The sequence below is a fragment of the Anabrus simplex genome, chromosome 3 (genome assembly GCF_040414725.1).
Source record: "Anabrus simplex isolate iqAnaSimp1 chromosome 3, ASM4041472v1, whole genome shotgun sequence".
Taxonomy (NCBI): Eukaryota; Metazoa; Arthropoda; class Insecta; order Orthoptera; family Tettigoniidae; genus Anabrus; species Anabrus simplex.
Genome location: NC_090267.1, coordinates 450,763,987 through 450,787,052, shown reverse-complemented (window position 1 = coordinate 450,787,052; position 23,066 = coordinate 450,763,987). Strand labels below are relative to the sequence as shown.

The following is a 23,066-nucleotide window of genomic DNA, read 5'->3' as shown; positions in this document are numbered from 1 at the left end:
GTGGAAACGTCTTCATTAAAAAAGTCGCTGCGGACAGGATTCGAACCTGTGCGGATAAAAACCAATGGATTTCTAGTCCAACCACTTAACCACGCGGACGCAGCAGCAGCTGGGCAGTTAGTGAGTAACGAATTATGAATATCTGGCATTTCCGTGGAAATGTCTTCCTTAAAAAGTCGCTGCGGACAGGATTCGAACCTGTGCGGATAAAAACCAATGGATTTCGAGTCCAACTCTTTAACCACTCGGACGCAGCAGCAACTGAGCATTTAGTGAGTAACGAATTATGAATATCTGGCATTTCCGTGGAAATGTCTTCCTTAAAATGTCGCTGCGGACAGGATTCGAACCTGTGCGGGTAGAACCCATTGGATTTCAAGTCCAACTCCTTAACTACTCGGACACCGCAGCTGCTGTGTGGTAAGTGAGTAAGGAATTATGAATAACTAGTATATCGGTGGACACTTTGGGAGTGGCGACCCCATCGTACTAATAGCCTATATCTGTTTCATTCATAACATCCCTGACCCGGTCAAAGACTGGAAAACAGGATTTAGGTTTTCATTTTCAGCATATCGGTGGAAATGCCTTCCTTAAAAAAGTCGCTGCGGACAGGATTCGTACCTGTGCGGATAAAAACCATGGATTTCATGTCCAACTCTTTAACCACTCGGACACAGCAGCAACTGGGCATTTAGTGAGTAACGAATTATGAATATCTGGTATTTCCGTGGAAATGTCTTCCTTAAACAGTCGCTTCGGACAGGATTTGAACCTGTGCGGGTAGATGCCATTGGATTTCAAGTCCATTTCTTTAACCGCTCGGACACCGCAGCTGATATGCAATAAGTGAGTAAGGAATTATGAATATCTGGCATTTCCGTTGGAAATGTCTTCCTCAAAAAGTCGCTGCGGACAGGATTCGAACCTGTGCGTGTAGAACCCATTGGATTTCGAGTCCAACTCCTTAACCACTCGGACACCGCAGCTGTTGTGCATTAGGTGAGTAAGGAATTATGAATCAATAGTAACTTATATCGGTGGAAATGTCTTCATTGAAAAAGTCGCTGCGGACAGGATTCGAACCTGCGCGGGTAGAACCCATTGGATTTCATGTCCAACTTCTTAACCGCTCGGACACCGCCGCTGATATGCATTAAGTGAGTAAGTAGTTATGAATATCTAGCATTTCCGTGGAAATGTCTTCCTTAAAATGTCACTGCGGACAGGATTCGGACCTGTGCGGATAAAAACCAATGGATTTCTAGTCCAACTCTTTAACCACTCGGACACAGCAGCAGCTGGGCATTTAGTGAGTAACGAATTATGAATAGCTGGCATTTCCGTGGAAATGTCTTCCTTAAAATGTCGCTGCGGACAGGATTCGGACCTGTGCGGGTAGTACCCATTGGTTTTCTAGTCCAGCTCCTTAACCACTCGGACACCGCAGCTGCTGTGCGGTAAGTGAGTAAGGAATTATGAATAACTAGTATATCGGTCGACACTCATCATCATCATCATCATCTTCTGTTACCCTCCAGGGTCGGCTTTTCCCTCGGACACAGCGAGGGATCCCTCCTCTACCGCCGCAGTGTCCCGGAGCTTCAGACTCGTGGTCGGGTATACAACTGGGGAGAATGACCAGTACCTCGCCCAGGCGGCCTCCCCTGCTATGCTGAACAGGGGCCTTGTGGAGGGATGGGAAGATTGGAAGGGATGGGCAAGGAAGAGGGTAGGAAGCGGCCGTGGCCTTATGTTAGGTACCATCCCGGCATTCGCCTGGAGGAGAAGTGGGAAACCACGGAAAACCACTTCCAGGATGGCTGAGGTGAGAATCGAACCCACCTCTACTCAGTTGACCTCCCGAGGCTGAGTGGACCCCGTTCCAGCCCTCGTACCACTTTTCAAATTTCGTGGCAGAGCCGGGAATCGAACCCGGGCCTCCGGTGGTGGCAGCTAATCACGCTAACCACTACACCACAGAGGCGGGCCCCCATCGTACTAATAGCCTATATCTGTTTCATTCATTACATCACTGACCCGGTCAAAGACTGGAAAACAGGATGTAGGTTTTCATTTTCAGCATATGGGTGGAAATGCCTTCCTTAAAAAAGTCGCTGCGGACAGGATTCGTACCTGTGCGGATAAAACCTAATGGATTTCTAGTCCAACTCTTTAACCACTCGGAGACAGCAGCAGCTGGGCATTTAGTGAGTAACGAATTATGAATATCTGGCATTTCCGTGGAAATGTCTTCCTTAAACAGTCGCTTCGGACAGGATTCGAACCTGTGCGGGTAGAACCCATTGGATTTCAAGTCCAACTCCTTAACAGCTCGGACACCGCAGCTGATGTGCCATAAGTGAGTAAGGAATTATGAATATCTGGCATTTCCTTTGGAAATGTCTTCCTCAAAAAGTCGCTGCGGACAGGATTCGAACCTGTGCGGATAGAACCCATTGGATTTCAAGTCCAACTCCTTAACCACTCGGACACCACAGCTGTTGTGCATTAGGTGAGTAAGGAATTATGAATCAATAGTAACTTGTATCGGTGGAAATGTCTTCATTAAAAAAGTCGCTGCGGACAGGATTCAAACCTGTGCGGATAAAAACCAATGGATTTCTAGTCCAACTCTTTAACCACTCGGACAGAGCAGCAGCTGGGCATTTAGTGAGTAACGAATTATGATTATCTGGCATTTCCGTGGAAATATCTTCCTTAAAAGGTCGCTGCGGACAGGATTCGAACCTGTGGGGGTAGAACCCATTTAATTACTGCTGGGCAGTGTGTGAGTAAGGAATTATGAATAACTAGTATATCGGTCGAAATGTCTTCCTTAAAAAAATCGCTGCGGACAGGATTCGAACATGTGCGGGTAGAACCCATTGGATTTCAAGTCCAACTCCTTAACCACTCGGATACCGCACCTGCTATGCAGTAAGTGAGTAAGGAATTATGAATAACTAGTATATCGGTGGAAATGTCTTCCTTAAAAAAAAATCGCTGCGGACACGATTCGAACCTGTGTGGGTAGAACCCATTGGATTTCGAGTCCAACTCCTTAACCACTCGGACACCGCAGCTGTTGTGCATTGGGTGAGTAAGGAATTATGAATCAATTGTAGCTTATATCGGTGGAAATGTCTTCATTAAAGAAGTCTCTGCTTACAGGATTCGAACCTGTGCGGGTAGAACCCATTGGATTTCGAGTCCTACTCCTTAACCACTCGGACACCGCAGCTGCTGTGCGTTAAGCGACTGCTGCTATCGAGCTCGGTCTTAACATCATCAATCGTTTTAAGATTATATACGTAAGTGTCACTTTCTTCCTAAGTTTAATATTCCTGCATTATCCACCAACAAGTATGCAAAATCTTTCTCCCTTTTTACCTTTCTGGCTTCACTGAAAATAATATTTCTGTTTAAAGTGAGATATTGTTTGACACAGAGTGCCCCCCCCCCCCCCCCCCAGTGTTAAGTCCAGTGTCAACACAGATCAAGTTACGTTTACTCTCACGCCTCTAAAGAAACATATCCCTGTCAACTTTCCAACAAATTTCAAAATAACTCCTGCGTTAGGTTGACTTACTGGCATTTTTAACCTATGACATGTGTCAATCATATTTTCAGTCACAGTATCATCTAATGCCCGACCTACATTTTTCACTAAGGAGATCACGTCTTCAGTTGGCGTTTCAGGAATACCTTGTATTTCCAGTGTATTCCGCCTTCCATATTGGTCTATAACTCTAGATCATCTGTTTGTTGCTGCAAGTTGCTGATCTTGTTATTTGATGTACTGTTCTCTGATTTAAGGGTCTCAATAACTTCCTTACTTGATTTCAGTTCTTCTCCATGACTCTTGAGTAGAATGAAGTTTTCCTCCAGTTTTTCATGAACCGAGTTCAGTTTTTTACCAAAGTCTACCTCAAGATTCTTACACGATTCCTTAACTTCTTTACTAATTGAAAGCAGAAGTCGATATATCTCGCTTACATTCTGTACATATTCTACAACTTTACTGTCCTCCTGATCACTCATATTACCACGGGGATTTTTCTCACAATTACTACAAAACCACATCTCATCATTGGATCACAAGTTTTTCACATACTCTTCCGTAAGATTTGCACATGCACTGCATAACTTGCACTGAATATTTCCATTTACATCCTGACATCCCATTTCACAAGAGGAAATACTTGTGCTCTCTACAGTTAAACTTTCGTAATGTTGGCTGTACTCATTATAATAGGTTCAATACAATACACTTTTCATCATCATCATCATCATCATCATCATCTGTTTACCCTCCAGGTTCGGATCCCACCTCTACCGCCTCAAGGGCAGTGTCCTGGAGCTTCAGACTCTTGGTCGGGGGATACAACTGGGGAGTATGACCAGTACCTCGCCCAGGCGTCCTCACCTGCTATGCTGAACAGGGGCCTTGTGGAGGGATGGCAAGATTGGAAGGGATAGACAAGGAAGAGGGAAGGAAGCGGCCGTGGCCTTAAGTTAGGTACCATCCCGGCATTCGCCTGGAGGAGAAGTGGGAAACCACTGAAAACCACTTCGAGGATGGCTGAGGTGGGAATTGAACCCACCTCTACTCAGTTGACCTCCCGAGGCTGAGTGGACCCCGTTTCAGCCCTCGTACCACTTTTCAAATTTCGTGGCAGAGCCGGGAATCGAACCCGGGCCTCCGGGGGTGGCAGCTAATCACGCTAACCACTACACCACAGAGGCGGACACAATACACTTTTACTCTTTGAAAACATTGAACATTGAAGTTGGTAGTGGTTTGTCACAATCGAGAGTTCACTTGACTCCACACAAATGTTAACACTCTATGTTGGTAGCAACTTTGTAAACACTGTTCTAAATTGCACTGAATCTCCCTACAGTTTAAAACTGATTTACAGCACTTAGCTGAGCTACAGCTGAAATGGGTTTACGTCAGTGTAAACAAGGGTACTTACAGTTTGAAATAATTGCGTCATTTTCAGCCATTAGCAACTTATATATGGTTAGTAAGAGAAAAACTATAACATTATTATTTATGACATCTAGTAAAAGAGGTATTCACAGCGATTCCAGTGTTGAGCAGATTTCTCTCTAGTCTCTAATGACCAGCGAACATATCATTTGTCCGCTCGTGTGTGTGTGTGTGTGTGTGTGTGTGTGTGTGTGTGTGTGTGCAATGCTTGTACAGTTTCTCTACGGGGTCGGGTATGAAGTGGCACAAATCTTCGTTGTGAGATTTTCACTGATCTGATGCCCTTCCTGACGTCAAACTCATTAGAGAAAAAGTTCCTTTGCTCATGTAAAATATTTTACTATCCCCACTTTAAAGTGGCTGTATTATGTGAGCTTTTTTGTGCTTGCATCCTTCAGTTTACATCCAATATTTCATGGCTATTCATTTAATTAATTTCCTTAGGTGTGAGACCCAGCTTAACACGGGGATAATAGACCGATATTTATTCGATTGTTAAATATGCTACAAATGTTATTGAAAATTGCTGCACATATCCCAGTATTGGCATGCTTCCTAAGAATCAGAAGCAAGTTCTACAATGTCAACATTCTAATTATAAAATTTTAAAATATAATGTTCAAATTTTCCCGCCTTTTTAACAATATATCACTCTTTCCTTCATAACTCTCTTACTGCTTCACGGATAATTATGACTTTTTCAGGGTTTCCTCCCATAGTGTTTTACTACAATTTGTACCTCATTGAAGTCAAAAGGATTTATATTAGATTTTATGTAATATATTTATTTACATAAATATTAATATTTTCAGGTTCTCGGAGTAAAAACTCGACAAAAATATCTAAATCACAGTGCATTTTAAAATGTTATAATTACAATTTTGACATTATTGAAGTTGATTCTGGTTGCCAGGAATCATGCCAATACTGGATATATGCAGCAATTGTCAACAACAATTGTAGCATATTTAACAATCGAATGAATATTACCCTTTTTTCCTCTGATAAGCTTGGTCTCCCCCCTTATACTGGTCCATAGAATAGTCCAAACACAGGCTGAGGTCGTGTAAACTCTCTTCGGGCAACCTATCTGCCCTTTCATTGCTCTGAGTTTCCTCAAATCTCTGTATCACAGTCTTAACTGAATCATGTTTCGCCAGTATCATAAGAGTGTCTAAGTGTTCTACGATTGGCCTGGTCTCTATCTTTTAACATATCGGTATCATACATCACGTCATTTATTTAATCTCATGAACTACTCTGAGAAGATTGATGTCAAAATGTGTGCCCCGTTGTAAAAACTGGCTACGAAGGTTCATTGCACTTCATACAAGTACGCGACTGCGCAGAAAAACGGGACATACATGGTTATGTTTAAAATTTAATTAGCGAAAGTCAAAGTTTGCAGGTCAGTAATCCACCTTCAAGTCTACAGCTAGGTCTGCGTTCTTTTTCCTCGCGTGTACGAATGTATACAACTTACCATTGAGGCTCGATGACATGGGTATGCTTACCCGCCATTTTGGTTCGTATGTGCGTGAGGATCATGTGATGAAACTTCAGTTACCCCTCAAGTGCCAACTTCCCCACATTGAACGTACTGCGTTTTTATTTGAAGTTAATTTGTAACTGTGAGTCCTTATAAGAGCATAAAAGGCAATGTATAACATGCGTATTTCCTAATAAAGGAAATTGTGATTTTGAAATGTAACATATTATGTGCTGTAATTTTAAAGAAAATAAGGAAAATGAAAATCTACAGTCTGTTTCCATTCATTCGAACAGGTCGAGAATGGAATGAATGAAGCCCCATCTAGCGACGAGGATAGGTATTGTGCCGGTTGCCGAAGCCTGTCGCGCTCCTCTGGGGCAATGATTAATGAAAGGCAGATGAAATGATAATGAAGTGTGTTGCTGGAATGAAAGATGAGAGGAAAACCCGGAGTACGCGGAGGAAAACCTGTCACGCCTCCGCTTTGTCCAGCACAAATCTCACATGGAATGACCGGGATTTGAACCACGGAACCCATCGGTGAGAGGCCGGTGCCCGGCCGCCCCAGCCACGGAACTACTAAAAGAAAACAATATTGAACACGTTTTTACAGTTTGATCACTATGTATGCTGTAGTGGATTCAAACAGCAATAAACGGAAATGAGCTAAACTGTATGTGACTCCATCAGCAATGGGGAGGAAAACGTGAGTGAGGAATTATACATACAAACATACATATATACAATATCATTAAAGACTGTTATGCCTTTCAGCGTTCAGTCTGCAAGTCTCTGTGAATTTATTAAACGTCGCCACAATCCTCTATTTGCAACTAGTGCTGTGGTCTTATTTAGTTCTATACCTCTTATCTTTAAATCGTTAAAATCTGAGTCTAACCATCGTCGTTTGGTCTCCCTCTACTCCTCTTGCCCTCCGTAACAGTGTCCATTATATTCCTAGGTAACCTATCCTCCTCCATCCGCCTCACATGACCCCACCACCGAAGCCGGTTTATGCGTACAGCTTCATCCATCGAGTTCATTCCTAACTTAGCCTTTATCTCCTCATTCCGAGTACCCTCCTGCCATTGTTCCCACCTGTTTGTATCAGCAATCATTCTCGCAACTTTCATGGCTGTTACTTCTAACTTATGATTAAGATATCCTGAGTCCACCCAGCTTTCGTTCCCGTAAAGCAAAGTCGGTCTGAAAACAGACTGATGTAAAGATAGTTTCGTCTGGGAGCTGACTTCCTTCTTACTGAATACTGTTGATCGCAACTGCGAGCTCACTGCATTAGTTTTACTACGCCTTGATTCAATCTCACTTACTATATTACCATCCTGGGAGTACACACAACCTAAATACTTGAAATTATCTCCTGTTCCATCTCTGTATCACCAGTCAGTCATTCAATTCTGTTGAATTTCTTACCTACTGACATCAATTTAGTTTCCAAAAGGCTAATTTTCATACCATACTCATTGCACCTATTTTCAAGTTCCAAGATATTAGACTGCAGGCTTTCGGCACAATCTGCCATTAAAACCAAGTCGTCAGCATAGGCCAGACTGCTTACTACATCTCCACCTAACTGAATCCCTCCCTGACATTTTATACCTTTCAGGATATGATCCATGTAAACTACGAACAGCAAAGGTGAAAGATTACAGCCTTGTCTAACCCCTGCAAGTACCCTGATCAAAACACATTCTACCATCAATTCTCAGTATGGCGAACGTCTTTTCCCTCGGAACGCTATCATATGCTTTCTCTATATCTACGAAACATAAACCCTGTCTATTCCTCTCGTAGCATTTTTCAATTATCTGGCGCATACTGAAAATCTGATCCTGACAGCCCCTCTGTGGTCTGAAACCACATTGGTTTTCATCGAACTACTCAACTACTGATCGCATCCTCCCTTCCAAGATGCCAGTGAATACTTTGCCTGGTACACTAATCAATGAAATACCTCGATAGTTGTTGCAATCCTTCCTGTTCCCTTGCTTATAGCTGGGTGCAATTACTGTTTTTGTCCAATCTGAAGGTACCTTACCAACACCCATGCTAATTTTACTACTCTATGAAGCCATTTCATCCCTGCCTTCTCACTATACTTCACCATTTCAGGTCTAATTTCATTTTTTTCCTGCTGATTTATGACAATGGAGTTTATTTACCATCCCTTCCACTTCCTCAAGAGTAATTTCACCAACACCATTTTCCTCCTCCCCATGAGCTTGGCTGTTCTTAACCACCAGGATGATTTTCTTTTACGTTGAGAAGCTGTTCAAAATATTCCTTCCACTTCTCCAGTGATGCCCTGGGATCTATTATGACTTCACCTGAATTACTCAAAACACTGTGCATTTCCTTTTTCCCTCCCTTCCTAAGATTCTTTATTACTGTCCAGAAAGGTTTCCCTGCTGCTTGACCTAGCCTTTCCAGGTTGTTACCAAAATCTTCCCACGACTTCTTTTTAGGTTCATCAACTGTTTGTTTCGTTCCGTTTCTTTCTTCTACGTACAGATCCCTGTCTGCCTCGGCCCTTGATTGGAGCCATTTCCGATAAACCTTCTTTTTACGTTTACAAGCTGCTCTCACTTCATCATTCCACCAACATGTTCGCCTTTTCCCATCTTTACACACAGTTGTTCCTATGCATTCGCTTGCTGTTTCTACTACAGCATCCCTATATGCCACCCATTCTCTTTCTATATCCTCAACCTGCTTACTGTCTACTGTTCGAAACTTCTCACAATCATATTCATGTACTTCTGTCTAATTTCCTCGTCCTGGAGATTTTCTACCCTTGTTCGTTCGCAGACATATTTCACTTTCTCTACCGTAGTCCTAGAGATACTTAGTTCACTACAGATCAGATAGTGGTCTGTATAATCGAAAAATCCCAGGAAACCTGTACTTTCCTGACATATTTCCTGAATTTGAAGTCTGTTAAGATATAGTCTATTATGGATCTGGTACCCCTAGCCTGCCACGTGTAGCGGTGAATAGCCTTATGCTTGAAGAATGTATTCGTAACAGCTAAACCCATACTAGCACAGAAGTCCAGCAAACGCTTCCCATTCCTATTAGCTTCCATATCTTCCCCACATTTACCAATCACCCTTTCGTATCCTTCAGTTCTATTTACAACTCTCGCATTGAAATCGCCCATTAGTACTATTCTATCCTTGCTGTTGACCCTGACCACGATGTCACAAAATGCTTCATGAAACTTGTCAACTTAATCCTCATCTGCACCCTCACATGGTGAATACACGGAGACAATTCTCGTCCTAATTCCTCCAACTGACAAATCTACCCACATCATTCGCTCATTTACGTGCCTAACAGAAACGATGTTGCGTGCAAAGGTTTTCCTGATAAACAGCCCTATCCCATACTCTGCCCTTCACTTTCTAACAGCCGTCCAGTACACTTTATATTCTCCTATCTCTTCCTCGTTATCTCCCCTTACCCGTATATCACTTACTCCTAGCACTTACAGATGCACCCTCTTTGTTGACTCAGCCAGTTCTACCTTCTTTCTTCCATAAGCCCCATTAATATTGATAGCTCCCCATCGAATTCCACGTCGTTCTCAAAGTTGTTTCCAAGGAGTCCCTCGCCTGTCAAATGGGAGTGGGACTCCGTTACTCCCACAGGTCCGAGGCTTGCTTAAAATGTTCAGAGCTCGGTAAATTCATGAAGCAGGATGCTACCCTACTTACACATAGTCCAAGTGAGGATCTCTCCTCTAACGGGTTATAGACCACCTGTGGATTGTATTGTCCTAGCCGCCTGAGCACAAGGAGGGCCATGACTCAGAATATGTCCGAGATGCCCACTCCCATTCCATAGCAACTGGTATCCCGACTCTCAGGACCACTTACTAGGCCACTCAGCCGTTGCCTATGGTTCACGAACTAGGACGTGACTACTGTAACCCACACTATGAACCATAAGCAACTTGCAAAACATATCTTTATAACAGCAGCCCAGTCTGCCAGAGACCCCAATCGCATAAACTTTCAAAGCCATAGCACAGGATATTTTATCATAGATGCGTGATTTAAAACAATGAAAAATAGATATTCATGAACTTACAGGCTTCAAAAACATTCCAAGGAATTATTAATATTATTATTATTATACTCTAGTCCAAAACATAAAAATTTACAGTTAATTTACATGTCATATTGAAGTACACGAAACATAACATGTGAAGTCATGTAGTAGATCATCCCCTGTGCAAGATATTGGGCACAGAGGGCACTGAAGCATGCTGCTCGTAGTTGTTTTCTTGTGCACATTCATACATTGTGTCACTTGTATTGAACCCCCATATCTTCAAGTTATCCCTGGAGCTTCCTACTCCTGATCGTAGCCTGTAGCTTTCATTATGACCAGCTGGAAACTGTTCAGCTGCTGGCATGCATCCGCGGAAGTGAGTGGCCTTTTCTCCCACAGCTCCAGCCTTGCTTTCTCTGATGAGACGGTAAGTATCTCGGATGTCGTCAGGAAGCTGTTCTGGGATCTCAACCGTTACTGAGGAGGACTATGCCCATGCAGCGGTGTTCCACTATAAGCCTCTCCCTGTTGGCAATTACTTCTCTACGTACTCAAGATGACGCTATTCCAACCATGTTTTAGAGCTTATCTGTCGGAGTAGGCTTTAAACAACCTGTAATCAATCTGCAGGTTTCATTGATAGCCGTATCTACGTGTATGGCATGAAATGAACCGTACCAGACTGGGGAAGCATATTCAGCGGAAGAAAAACACAGTGCCATTGCTGAAGTTCAGATTGTTTGATGACGAGGGCGCCACTGTGACCCTGCCTATTTGCGAATAAGTTGGTTTCGTGTGGAGATTTTCATCTTATTACTCTTATAACGAGTTTTGAACGTATGAGCTCTATCAAGGGCCACTCCGAGGCACTTTGGAGTGTAGCAGTGCTGCAATTGGATACCTGACCAAGCTTACGATGAGCTTCCCTATTCCTTAAAGGCACATACTTGTGTCTGAGAACGATTGGGTCTGAGTTGAATCTGACTGTAGTAACTTGACAGATTTCTAAGGGCAGCTTTCAGATTTTTCTCCCCGGATTCAGATCTAGAGCCTTGTGCACTAAGGACTAGATCATCTGCATATAAGAAGCTTTTTGTGGTGGGGGCCAACGGCTGGTCGTTGGTATAGATGTTGAAGAGAACTGGAGCCAAAACGCTCCTCTGAGGTAGTCCATTTTTTCTGTGGTCACAAACGACTGCGATGGCCTTGTAAGTCAACAAATAATCCTTCGGTTTTGAAAGAAAGTTCTGCTAAGTCTAGTTACTGTAGATGGGAGTCTTTGATTAGATTGAAAAACTTGACATGGAATAACCGTTAATTGACAGTATCATACCTCTGCTGTTAGATCTATAACGCCCACCCCTGTCACCTGGCGAGTTTCACACCCATCCTCTATAAACTGAGTGAGATTGAAGAGTTGGCCTGTGCAGATTTTCTTAGGCCGAAATTCTCCTTGCTCGGTTATGAGCAGATGGTCAATTGCAGGCATTATTATGTTCAGAACCATACGCTCAAACAGTTTATAGAGGTAGTTAAGAATACTAATTAGCCTGTTGTTATCGGGATGTTTTGCTTCCCTGCCATGCTTCAGGAGAGCTATCACTCCGCTCTTTCGCCGGATCTTCGGTATTTGGCACTTGCCCATGCAGGTATTAAAAAGTTGCAAGATCTTTACTGTTGTTGTTGAACCAAAATTCTTAATTTGCTCTTATCGGATGTCGTCTAAACCGGTTGCTTTCCGAGCTTTACTCTCCTTGATAGCCTTGTTAACTTGATGGGATATTAAGTTCACTCCTTTTCTCCTGGAACTCATGATGACTTTTAGGTACTTAGACTTTGTAACTGACTTTCTCACTCATGAGCAGCTCATGAGCTATCTGGTCTGCAGTGATACTGGAATGTGCAGTAGATCTGTTTTGGTGGTTATTAAGACGCCTCAGTAGTCTTCATGCTTTGCGGCTGTTTCCAATTAGATCAAGATTTTCTATAGTTTTAATCCAGCAATCCCATTTTTTATACTGCCAGCAATGTGACGAGTTTATTCTCAGCCCTTAATGTTGCCTCGTCCAGTGGTTTTTGTTCAAGTAGCGTCTTATACTGCGTAAATTAAGCAGCAATTATTGAAGTAAGACCAGCGATATATGATGTAAGACAACAACGAGATATAGCCCTTCTGGAGCATCTCTTCGCAGCCTCAACAAAAGCATCGTACTATTCAGGTGTGGGTTCTATGGTGGATACTATAGCATCCAGCATGTCTGTAAACTTTGTCCAGTAGTATTTCCTGAAATTGAACTTCCTTCGAAATGACAGGCTCTGTTGCCTGACTGCTGTGTATACTTCGCACATGGTAGGCCTGTTTTGCGTATTTGGGATAGGGTTACATACTGTTTTTTTCACTATTGAGGGATGTATTCATTGCTGAATATCAGATCTGCGTTGTAGCAATGTTTTCATCTGCCGCTGTTAAATGATGCAGGTCGCTTAGGATCATGGATAAGGCTCATATGATTGCCTTCTGCCCATTCTTACAATGCTATTCCATCCTCAACATCATGTTCATATTCCCTCGTGGCTCTGTGGCAGTTAGTCTCCCAATCACTAATTGTATGCGTGGATTGTAAAAGTTAGCAGGTACCTTGGCTTTGATTTGAGTGTCCGGTGGCTTGAATTTGGATGTGATTGTACAGCCTTTGATTTCCGGAGTTAGAACTTGTCGGTCATTTCCATCAGTGAAGGCTGTTGATATACCCTGTATACCAGATTGGACAAATATAACACTTGCATATTTGTGATGAGGTATTTCGATAGCCAGTCGTATTCTATTTATTCTCCGTCTACGCATTTCGTAGCTCCTTTGAGTCTACTGTATGCATAGCATATCACACTTGGTTTTCCTGCACAGATCTTGTAGCAGTTCCTCTTTAGATTTGTGATATACCTTCTATATTCACTGAGATTGCGGTTAACTGTGATCCTGAAAAGGACTAATATGATGTTTCCGTTATGAATGGATTAGCCGGCGATTTCGCTGTTGCTCAGGGAGCGTCCGATTCCATCATAACTCTTAAGTGGATCGCAATCTTTGGAGAGCCACCTTTTTTGTTCCTCAGTGAGGAATGGAATGTTGTGTTATTACTGCAGTAAAAGATGTAAATTAATGAAACATTACTTAAATGTGATATTTAAAAATTAGCATACTGCCTGAGCAGGTTAACGGATGTTGCAAACTTTGAAGTTTAATAGGATGAGTTCTGTTTAAAAAATCAGACTACTTCTATTACTCATTCCAGAGGAACTATTGATATCATTACCGAAGTCAAAGGTTTTCAATATTCAGTTCTTTTTGACAGACCTAGAGTGGAGATGAAATGTTCGACGCTGTTATATTATTGTGACGCTGTAGCGGGAACTCTTAAAGCGTAGTCTCTCTATACCTGTTGTTCGGCCTTTATAATTTCTATTATTTAAATCCTATCCATCAACCTGAAGTTTGTTTGGCCCTTTCAATTAAACTTTTTTAATGAACTTGCAGAAACGACCTGTAAATCTGCAGAGCAAGGCTTCATACGTTGGACAAGTACATATCCTCTCATAAAGAATGGTGGGTAAATCGTGAAACTTGCATGGCTTGAACAGAATAAATGAGTACGTAAATGTTTTACAGAAATCAGTAAGTAAAAGTACGCAACACTAACAGCCTGCACTTGATTTACGGAAACCTTCATCCCAGTGACCTATGTCCTTTAAACGAATAGGGCTTTCTAATCTACAGGTTCGAACCTCACTGTCAGCAGCCGTAAAGATGGTTTTCTGTGGTTTCCCATTTTCGCACCAGGAAAATGCTGGGACTGTAGTTTTTTTTAAGGCCACGGGCGCTTTCCCCAGATTCCTAGCCCTTTCCTATCCCATCATCGCCATAAGATGTCGATGCGACTAAAAACAAATTAAAAACAACAACAACAACAACAACAACACATAATTCAAGTAAAATAAAAAGTTTTACATTGAGATACTTACTTTACAGGCATACTTATTATTTGCATTATTTGTTGTAGAAAATTAGGAAAAGAGATTTGTGATATGAAAACGTGAGTACTCACAATGCACATCAGGCCTTCGATTTACAAAAGATGTTCAATGTGGCTCCCTATTAGCCGGAAGGGAGGACTCGGTGTGACGACGCAGACTTTCCCGTACACATTCATACACTGCGACTTCGTTTCCTATCATAACTATAGCATAAAATATACACCTTCGGAAGTCTTTACCAGTTCCTTCATGTGGCCCAGATATAGAAACCCGAGGGATCTAAATTAGGCCTTCGAGCTGGCCACTGTACTGGATCATTTCGATCAATCCATTAGCGCGGGAGAATTGTGTCTAGGTACTTCCGCACCGGCCGTGATATTCGAGGGGATGCACGGTCATGCACGAACTAAATATCCCTGCGAGTATGTAGAGGAACGTTATCCATAGCTTCCAGTAACATGTGCGTGAGAAACTGCAGGTAACATTGGCTTGTCAACGTAGGTGTTAGTACAGAAGGATCAATTAATGCGTCCGCAAGTATTCTCTTCTCCACATCTGATTTCATTGTGTCTATCCAGCGTTTCCTTGGCCTTCCCCTTGGTCTCTTTGTTTGGAAAGTAAGGAAGAAGTATTGTCTGGCAGGTCTCTCGCTCTTCATTCTCATAATATGCCCATGCCACTGTAGTCTACACTTCTTTATTACACTGGTAATAGAGGCCTCAGTGCCACCGCGCATATCCTGAAGAAAATGTGTAGACGTCCTGCACGGGAAGCAAGAGCACGTATTACGAGGACATAGAGCTGACTAGAGTGGTGTTTACAAATTGTTCGCGTTTCACTACAAAATTCTCAAAAACCTTGGGTGAAATTTAGTGGTTCCTATTCTCCTACAACAGTAAGGATCAGAGACTACGATATTTACTTACAGTTGCTGCTGCCATCACCAGTTCAGTAGACTACAATTATTTCAACATCATTTTGTATAACTAATGCACGTGTATACAATATATAATTGCATCATTTAATATTTACGTCACAGTTATTTTCACATTACATGGTGGTAAAGCACGAAGTTACATAGTTTAGTGACTACAAATATGTGGTGGAAATATACATCGTTCATTTATCATAATTATTTCCTTTCTTCTGAATACAGATGCAGTTATATTTTGTGGGTTCTGGTTTATTCAACAGTTTGTTTTATTCAGTGCTATAAATTACTAGTGTTTGACGAATATGATCAAGCACTGTATCGTTAATATTCCAATTAATTGCGTGAAATGAGGGGGGGGGGGCTATCCAGACGAATATTAGAGGAAGCTAATTTAGAGTGTTTCAAAGTTTGTGATGTAGTGAAATAACCGCATTTGATGTATTTAAATTTAAATAACACAGTTTGTTGAAAAATGGCGACAGCGGATATGCAGTAATCACTCGCTGTCGGAAAGAAGAATGCTATACGCAAAACTCGTGCGAATATATTGTGAATTCAGTGTTCACACAGACATTTACACTAAAATATAATAATTAAGGCAACCTTCGTGGAATCCAGTCACTTTCGTGATCGGTACGTGTGACCCTTCCATAGCCTAATGTTTCACTCGTACGGATTTAAGTGTTCGTGTGGGAATTTATTTTCCTTGAACTGCAGGTATATCAATTGGACTATGAATGATCCGCCCGACACGGGACAGATTATTAATTCTGCCCTACAGACTTATTACGCAGATCCAGCTACAATACCTTTACGAATAAATCCGGTTGATTTTCAATCAGATCTTCAAGATGAACAGCAACAAGCCCTAACAATGGAGCAACATCGCTCTTTACGAACTAGACATCATGAAAAGAGCTACGCTAGCACCGGAAACTTATCAACAGAACTATAATCAAGTAAAGGTACACATAGTAATAACAGTTCTAATATGAAGTACAATTTAGACCTTAAAACTAAACGTTTCCGTGCCGATCCCAATTTCAATATGGAACATCCAATAGATATGGATACTGAGAACGAAAATGACTCTTCCGACAACACTAATGACACAAATGCATCAAAACAACTTCCTGTTAAAACCCCATTAGCTGCCCCAAGATCTTCTACCGGGGGTACACCGCCGTCATCCCGTTTCAGTCAAAATAATACGTACAATGATACTGATAATGGACCGTTCCAGAGAATCAGTAGCGATGAAGTGAATGCTTTAGTACTTGCAGATGATGTGGTGATTTGGGGAAAGGGAGGAAAGGAAGTACAAAGGAGACTAGACATTTGAAATGAAAATCTGAAGGACTTTGGAATGGTAATTAGTAAAAACAAAACTGTAGTCATGCCCTGTGGAAAAGAGAAAAAGAGAAGCCAAGTGAACATAGACGGAGAACGGTTAGAGAATGTGGAAGAGTTTACTCGTACATATCTGGGTAGCATTACTAATGGAAGTAATGAAATCAACCCTGAAATTAATAACAAAGTAATGGTACAGCATTTTATCATCAAGTCAGAGAGCTTTTATGGGATGACAAAGTACCCAAGAGAACGAAATTAACATTATATAAACAGTATTTCATACCACACGGACTAGAAACACTGGTAACTAATAAGAGACAAGATAGTAAGATCCAAGCAGTAGAAATGAAATGTTTAAGAACATCGGTTGGAAAGATAAGAAGAGATAGAATTCAAAATATTAAAACCAGAGGAGCTAAATATAGAACCGTTAGTACAGGAGATACAGAAAGCAAGACCTAGAGAAGCTGAATTGGATGTGACGGAAGTAATGGAGCAGGAAAAGTGGAAGGACAGAAAGGAGTGGAGGAGGCTTGTTAACCACACCCGGGCGACTGGGTGGGACATTGATGATGATGCTGATAATGAATGGGCCGTTCCTTGTTTTTGTTGAGTGGACTAAGGATAATATTGGGAACTTACATCCGATGCCAATAGGACGATTGATCTTTACTGAAAATAGTATTCCCCGTCAACAAGTTCTGGACATTAAACCTTCTGTTATGAATTGACTTCGTATTGAGACCTTATCCGAAACAGCAGCAAGCAAGTTAGTTGAATCAAACTTTTTGTAGGAAAAACACCTTGATGTGTATATTCCAAGTAGTGTTGTGCACACTAGAGATTATCAGAAATGTAGACACGACATTCAGTGAAAATGAAATTCTAAAGGAAATTCAGAGTGATGTTCCCATTTACCAAGTGTAACGATTTACAAAGAAGCTTCCAAATGGAGACACACGACCAATTCTAGTCTGTCTCATAACATTTCGTGTCCAACACCTGCCTCAACATATCCTAGGAACATGATGCGAAGTTCAACCTTACATCTTTCCAGTGCTGCAATGTCACCAATGTTTAAGATATAATCATTCACCACCTCAATGCAGAGGACAACAGCGCTTCAGTAGGTGTGTGGGACCCCATGACGTAAGAACTTGTACTGACACTGCACCACCAACATGCATGTATTGCTACGATCCACACTTAGCCACAGATAGGGAGTGTCCTGAGTACAAGAGATGGTCCGAAATCAAATACCTTATGGCTCAGAAACATGTATCTCAAGAAGTAGCAATCAATATGTACCATAACAGAAATTATTCTACTGCTGCAATGGCCCCGTCTTTCATTTGGCAAAGCAGGGAAGAATTCCCTCCTCTCTCACAATCGGCTGTCCCGTCCCAAGCGTACTTCCAGCCACATCTACCACGCACGGTTATCTCGCCTCCCGTCTCAAGCGGACTTCCAGCCACATCTACCACGCACGGTTATCTCGCCGGCTAACATCCAGTCTCGGCATCCAGAACAGGTTTCTCAGCAATTAAGAAATCGAACCAACTCGCAGTTTATCTCACAGGGCCGTTAACAACAAATAATGCCTCCTCAGAAACAATGAACGCCGATGAGAGTGCATCCTCGCACACCACAGCAATTGCACCGGCCCCAGAGACCTCCTCCCCCATCTACTCCGAAACCGAATTATTTATCGATTCAACAACGTCAGTATATTCCCCCACATTTGCCTGTAACACCAATTTCCCACAACCCCTATGCCCCCTCAACCACAACCGCGTCCCAAAATTATAAGCATCTGATTGGGAAAATATTATTTTAACCTTATTACTCAGTCCCAATCTACAACGCCCGAGACCTTTAACTCGGCTATAATACATAACATGATCGCAAGTATATTTAATTCTGATAATGATAAAATACTCCAATGGAACGCACGATCCGTACTTGCAAATAAAGAGATCTTACGGAGAGTTTATACACTGAAGGTATTAATTTAGCAACCTTGAATGAAACTTAGCTTAAAAACTATTATAATCTAACCATTACTGGCTATAACGCCATCCGACAGGACCGAGAAAACGGTTATGGAGGGGTAGCAATATTAATTAAGAATACAATTCTATACGTAGAAACAGTTATTGACCACTCGGAGATTGCTAGTTTTCATGTCGTTGCCGCAAGAGTTCGCCTTAACAACCAAGATATTATATTGGTTTCATTCTATAGCCCACCACGAACAAAAATTCAAATTCAAGAATGGTATCGGCTTACGCAACAGATAGTGACCTCTTTTGTGGTGATTATAACGCACATAGCACAACATGGGGTTGCGAGATAAATGTTACATATGGTGAGGCTGTCATACAAATAGTAGATGATTTCAATTTATTTGTGTTAAACTATGGATACCAGTACCGGGACAACGTCCCTCCGCTGTCGACCTAACAATTTGTTCTTCTAATATCTTATCTTATTTTCACTGGAAAATCTTGCCTTATTCAATGGGTTCTAATCAATATGCTATTACCCATTTCACCTGTTTTGCCATTTCGTCCCTCACCGGCCAAACCCACTATTAAATGGAACATTCAAAACGCTGACTGGGTCAAATACAGAAGGGTAAGATACGCAATTATACCTCCTATGTTAAATCAAAAAAGCACGCTTGATAAATACAACTCCGGATTCTAGGTGGAAAATTACCTAAGGATGCTTAAACGTACCTCTCCAACCTTCTCAGCTTACTAGTCCTATTTCCTAGAACAACATGAAAGAGTCTATTATTAGGCATGTTTCCAATTAACTGTACCGTGGTTTTGCATGGTAATACCTGAAGAAGTTTATATAGCAGCCCTTCTCTCCAAACCGTGGGATAAGCAGCAGAAAGATTTAAAAAAAGCAGAAGTTTTCAACTGTTGCTGAAAGCCTGTTTCAGTGCATGTTGTGAGTGCAAGGACTTGGTCACAACAGCTACGATTCTGCCTAAAACAGCTTGGTCAATAGGATATGTTGATTAATTACGATGCTAATTCTATTGTATAGTAGTCTTTCTAGGAGTTTATAGCAACAACTGAGGAGAGCGATTGGTCTGTAGTTTTGTGATATATCATTTAGTTTGCCAGGTTTCAATATGGCAAGGATTTTAGTCTCCTTAAACTCCTTGGGAAGAATACCTTTCTGAAGTATGTGGGTAAAGAAGCACGTCAACCACCTTCTCGCATTGCGTCCCATATTTACGATAAATTCAGGATGTATTCTATCAAAACCTGGTTCCTCACCAACTTTCATGTGCTTTAATGCTGTATCAACCTCATCAATCGTGAAGGCTTCACAGTACTCGGAAGAGGTGGTTCTACAGTTTCGGCTACAATGGCTTCAGCTACCTTCAGAATAGAAAAGAAGTTCAACCTTCGCATTTTACACTCATGAGCAATAGAATTACATAAAGCTGGCTAGTAGCGTGTAGCACCCTCTTTCGCCTTCATGACGGCAGCGTAGCTGCGTGGCACGGACTCCACAAGTCAGCGGAAGCGTTAAGGAGTCATACTGATTCTTGAACGCTGCACTGCCTCCCATACTCTATAAAAATTAATCGGAGCAGGGTTCAGAGCACCCATATCCCTCACGACAGAATCCCAGATGTGGTCATTGGGATTGAGATTGGGGCTCTTCGGGGTCCAGCCAAGCATCTTCACATGCGTGGAGTGTTCATTGAACCAGTCAGCGACAGTTCGGGAGCGATGGAATGGAGTATTGTCTTGCTATACAGTATGTACAGGTCACGTGCAGAGTACTGGAGGTGAACGAAGTGATGAACATGATCTGCCGGGAGGTTGTAGTAACGTGCACTAGTGAAGGGCTTCATTAGATCCCATTTCATCCTACGTGGAAAGTCCCCATATGAGAATATACTACCATCAGCCTGAACCATACCCTGCTGGCAAGAACGATCTATTGCCTCATATGGTTGACGACGTACTTGTACTTGGCCATCGGTGTGTACCAACTGGTACCTATACTTATCTGTCCAGGCGACCTTTTTCTATGCTTCGAGCGTCCAATTGTAGTGTTCCTTTGCCCATGTCAGTCGTTGTGTCTTGGGACGGATACCCACGTGGGAACGCTTGCTTGTGTATCCCAGGGCGAGGAGATGGCTCCGAATGATATGGCTGCTCACACGTCCTTGTTGTCTGGCATTGAATTGACGAGCGATCTACTGCACTGTGGCCTGTCTATCCGCTGCTACGTCCCGAGTTAGCTGACGGCGATCCTTGTCATCAACGCGTCGTAAACCACGTACACCACGACAGTTGACCGTAGCGACGGTGGTTGTACCGGAAAACACGTACTCATGGTGGCCCTTGGAAAGTCCAGTGCCTGAGGGACTTCAGAGATGGAGTATCCCATACGTCTGGCACTGACAATCTGGCCACGATCAAATATGCTGAACTATCGTGTCTTACCCATCCTGCTGTCAACTGTTACCCATACAGCCCGTTAAAGGTCTGATATCCTCGCTGTTACATGCTACTCCCTCTTATTACATTCGCCGCACCCAGCACAACGCCATTATCCCATTATGGCAACAAACTCTAATTCACTTCCTCATGAGTGTATTTCTTTACATTAATTTAATGTTCTAAATGAATAAGTTAATTTAAAAGTGGTAGCTTCGTCAGCAAAAATTTAAATGCGTTCACCCAAGAGTTTGCAGCATGGAATGGTGACGTGGTTGGTCGCTGGCGTGTGAATACATCTATGACAATCACTGACAGGCAGTCGGGGGACGGGATTTGAATGGCGGGAGTTGTCGAATTCGATCCCTCCACTATCACTGGGGGACAGTCGAGAAGGGGAGGAGGGATTTAAAAAAGTTTCATTCTATCGACACTTTTCATATTACAAAAGATTCTGAAAATTAATTCCTAAACATTTCTTTCTAAACTCAGTATTAAGGGAAGGTAGTGTCCATATGTGTATTTCGAAACAAAAATGGCCTATCTTAGTCTGAATATCAAGTTTCAACAAAATGTATTCAGTGGTTCTTCTGGGAAGCTGGAACAGGCAGACAGAGAGAGAAACACGAAATATATATTTTCGACATTTTATTTCAAAAGGTCTAAAGCGTGTAAAAACTGATATTTTACAAAAGATTAAAAGGACAAACATACGTTATTGTTTTATTTATATAGAAAACTAGCTGATGTACCCGTGCTTCGCTACGGAATTCTACATTGTATACAGAATTCTAGGTTAGGTAGTGTACACGTTGTGAGCAAGATTGTCTTAAATTGTATAGCTCTTAATTTTACCCTAGAAACGCGACGGGAAGTCACCAAACATCTCTTCTCATATGATGACTGAGGGAATTTTCACTGTAATGGTAGACCCAATTTCATACCATCAGTCACAATCAGGTTGGGATGTTTTCATTATAATGCCTCTTTACATCCTCAGAAAGACTGTCTTAGTGGTTTTCCCAATTGAAATAACATACAATGACGTCAATAGGAATGGAGCGATTAAAAGCAATGCTTTCATATTATGAAATACTCGTACAAATGAAACACCACACATTTTCTCACTTTTAACGAACAGGACTACGCTGCCTATCTAACAGTCCCAAGTTCCAGACCTGGAATGATCAAACCGCAGACAACCGTGATCCGTGAACTCTCTTCGGCTTTCTTCGGCGGGGAGAGGGTCGAATAGTGGAGACTCACAGGGCAAAAACTATGCCCAATTACTATTCTGTTTCCTAGGAGTACCCGATGAGTCGGAAAATATCAATTCACTACACTAGCGGCGGAAAAATCTATCTGACTTGAAGGCAAATTTTTCCTCTTCACTGCTAGTTTGGAATGAAGTGAATGTAAAATTTAATAAAAGCGAAAGGAAAGAAGCTTTTCTTAAGAAATGGCTCTTTTCAGAGTTGAATTTTGAGTTATTTATTGAATATTGTGGTGCTATAATTTGGAAAAGGCCTAAATTGTTATTCTAAACCAGGCCATACTACTACTACCACTAAGTGAGACTCTGCCTTAAGTATGCACACTGCTCATTCAAAACAGCCAGTCACAGTACGGCTCGAATAGCTGAAACACTATGATGAGCCAGTGTGTTACGTACCAGCTGCATCAGAAAATATATGAACCAGAGGA

The 23,066-nt window shown here is 42.0% G+C and overlaps 1 protein-coding gene and 8 non-coding genes across 9 annotated transcripts in view; 1 reads left to right on the top strand and 8 right to left on the bottom strand.

Moving 5' to 3' along the window:
* The window catches only part of LOC136866853 (dynein axonemal heavy chain 1), a 1,878,455-nt gene that overhangs the window by 811,557 nt on the left and 1,043,832 nt on the right, over positions 1 to 23,066 (top strand). The gene's annotated exons all lie outside the window — the stretch shown is intronic.
* Positions 330 to 411, bottom strand: TRNAS-UGA (transfer RNA serine (anticodon UGA)). Its single transcript has one exon. It is a non-coding gene; the product is annotated as a tRNA-Ser (tRNA).
* On the bottom strand, positions 908 to 989 carry TRNAS-CGA (transfer RNA serine (anticodon UGA)). The gene has a single exon. It is a non-coding gene; the product is annotated as a tRNA-Ser (tRNA).
* TRNAS-UGA (transfer RNA serine (anticodon CGA)) lies at positions 1,066 to 1,147 on the bottom strand. Its single transcript has one exon. It is a non-coding gene; the product is annotated as a tRNA-Ser (tRNA).
* Positions 1,370 to 1,451, bottom strand: TRNAS-AGA (transfer RNA serine (anticodon UGA)). The gene has a single exon. It is a non-coding gene; the product is annotated as a tRNA-Ser (tRNA).
* Positions 2,268 to 2,349, bottom strand: TRNAS-UGA (transfer RNA serine (anticodon AGA)). Its single transcript has one exon. It is a non-coding gene; the product is annotated as a tRNA-Ser (tRNA).
* Positions 2,421 to 2,502, bottom strand: TRNAS-UGA (transfer RNA serine (anticodon UGA)). Its single transcript has one exon. It is a non-coding gene; the product is annotated as a tRNA-Ser (tRNA).
* Positions 2,850 to 2,931, bottom strand: TRNAS-UGA (transfer RNA serine (anticodon AGA)). The gene has a single exon. It is a non-coding gene; the product is annotated as a tRNA-Ser (tRNA).
* TRNAS-CGA (transfer RNA serine (anticodon CGA)) lies at positions 3,005 to 3,086 on the bottom strand. Its single transcript has one exon. It is a non-coding gene; the product is annotated as a tRNA-Ser (tRNA).